The sequence below is a fragment of the Hyalella azteca genome, unplaced genomic scaffold, assembly GCF_000764305.2.
Source record: "Hyalella azteca isolate HAZT.00-mixed unplaced genomic scaffold, Hazt_2.0.2 contig13728, whole genome shotgun sequence".
Lineage (NCBI taxonomy): Eukaryota > Metazoa > Arthropoda > Malacostraca > Amphipoda > Hyalellidae > Hyalella > Hyalella azteca.
The window spans coordinates 179,003-181,717 of NW_025943639.1; positions in this window are offsets into that span (position 1 = coordinate 179,003).

The following is a 2,715-nucleotide window of genomic DNA, read 5'->3' on the forward strand; positions in this document are numbered from 1 at the left end:
TCAACACAGCGGCCGTAACTCAAACACTGCCTCTCACTTCCCTCTTATGTTGCCGGACCTTTGAAGCTTACAAAAATATTTGAAAACCTACTTATTCCGCAGCTTGAAAGTTGGGGCATGCAAAAATTATAGGTGTTAAGATTTGAAGATAGGTGAAAAATATAATTTTAGTACCGCACTATAATTTTAAAATGATACTGATGATTAAATGAAAAATGATAGTTGGAAATAAGGTTTTCGGCTTAATTTCCTATATTCAGCTGAAGAATTGTTTAATTGTTTCTTACTTGGTGAGTTACGACAATAATATTCTTATATCTTCTACTTCTTTATCTCGGTTCAAAATTCATACTTGCTTCAAGTTTGACCGACCAGTGATCGCCAAGAAAGAGTCAAGATGCATGCAAAATGCAAAGACAGCATACGACCTTTCACAAGTTCTTGGTGCCACGTACGGTCATGAATGAACGTGCGGCTGCTCATTACAAATTTTACAGCCCGTCTTAACATTTCTTCCAGGTTAATCTCCCGCAGGAGCCGTGCTCTTTCTCGCTCAGCAATACAAGAAGAAGATAAGTTAAGTTTGTGGAAAATTTGCTTAACTGTACCTCGGAAAAAATCGGAGATATTTCTGCAAGTACTTTTTGGAACTCCCGCGGTTGAGCTAAGGCGACAAAACAACTTAAGAGTCGAAGTTTTCTTCGAATATTTATTCACTCTGTAATATTCAGCGAATTAATGTAAGGATTAAGTGTCTCCGGATAGGTATTTACTCTGCAAAATTGAGCTACGTTCGATATTTACTCGTAAATCAATGTAGTTAATTGGCTAATTATCACATTTGCAATTGAATATTACTTAATCACATACAAAGTTTTAGAAGATTTTAATGTAAATACAAAAACGCGTTTAATAAAAAACAGTTTTGTAGTTTTTAACAAAACTTTAATAAAATGCAGTTTTGTATATTTAACCAAACCCCTCCACGTCAATATACACAGACATCTAACTGTCACTGTTCCCCAATGCCTATTCCTCGTAAACTCGGATGCAGTTCACGATAGCAGGTGCAATTCGCGACAGCAGGTGCAATTCGCGACAGCGGATGCAGCTCAAGACAACAGGTGCAGTTCACGACAACGGATGCAGTTCACGACAGCAGGTGCAGTTCACGGCAGCAGCTGCAGTTCACGACACCAGGTGCAGTTCACGGCAGTGCGGTAAGCGTGTGTACGCGTCGTGTTGTGGGTGGAGGCGCTAGCGTTCACGTGAGTGGGTGTTGGAAGAGAGCGCTTGCTGCTGGGTCTCTTGCTGAGCTGCATGCCTGCTTGGCTGGCCGCGACCTCCCCCGCTGTGGCTATAAGTTAGGGTGGAGCTCTGGGCCTAGCGCGACTAACCTTAGCGAACCCGCCCTGACCAGAACACACGTGCCCGGTGCCCTGAGAGGCGTCGTCGCGACTCTAGACCGTGACTCAGTTCTGACTTCTTCTCGGTTCATTTTCATTCTAGATTTTGGGTTTTGCAACAGTTGTTAAAAAAATGTACGCTATCTTTTCCACTTGGATTCCACTTGGATTTATAATGGTCATCTGGTTCATTGTTACAGAATAATTGTTTATATTTCACGTGCAAGGAATTTACATCACTTCGTTTGAGCTGCAGAGAGGGTATATAGAACTTTTTATTCTCCTTCGATGTTGAAGTTAACCTAAGTAAACCTTTTGGCTGCCCCGCGTATTCTTTTACTCAAGCATTCTAGGTTTTTTATGATGTCATTTATAATTATAAGTAATGAGAATTTCACGCCCCGGATGGTTTCAATTTTTCAAATCCAGTCCTCAAAAATCTTGTTGATCCATTAAATATTACATCTGCACCAATTATAGAAAGAGATTCAGGCAATGAAATGACTTTTGCTTTACAATCTTAATGAACTAAACTTTAGTTATTTTAAATCGCAATGATTATTATAAGCACAAGGAATAATATCATTTGATTTTACGATATTACAATATTCTGTGAAAAATGTGTGTTATGTGTATATATGAATTCCCAGCAAAACGTTCAGTGTTATGATGATATGCTCTATAAAGTTGTTTATGTACAACTCAAAATTATTTAGAATTATGCTGTGAAAAAAAATGAACTAGTTCTTATATATTCATTCAATATTTTAATGGGCAGCTCCACACCTAAGTCCTTTACTTAGAAGCATTGCTCTTTTAACACAATCTAATTATTCGCGAAACTTGGAAATGTTTTTAATACGAAAAGTCAAGAAATGCAAATTTGTTGAGCCCCTAACAACAACAAGACGCCAAAGTTGTTTAAACTTTGGACTTATACGCAACTCGAATAATACTATCTGCTGAGCATGAGTAAAGAAGACTAAAATTAAAGCCCGTCCCACATACGGTTTCTAATTAATACCACAGAGAATAATTTACATGAACGCATTGCCGTTTCGGTCACTCACCATAGTGAGTCTAATTTAAAACTCATAACCGTTTAGTCGTTGCAAAATCAAATGAATGTCCAGAGCAGAGTTTTACCAATGTGTTTAAGAATAGTGTAGCTCCGAAGAAATCTTCGGCTACATAGGAAAAGCAATGCATATGACAGATACATGTTCAATATTTGCATGACACAGTTTAATGTCGACATTCGAGTTATGAAACAACCTGCTTTGTATGATTATATATACCTATTGTGTTA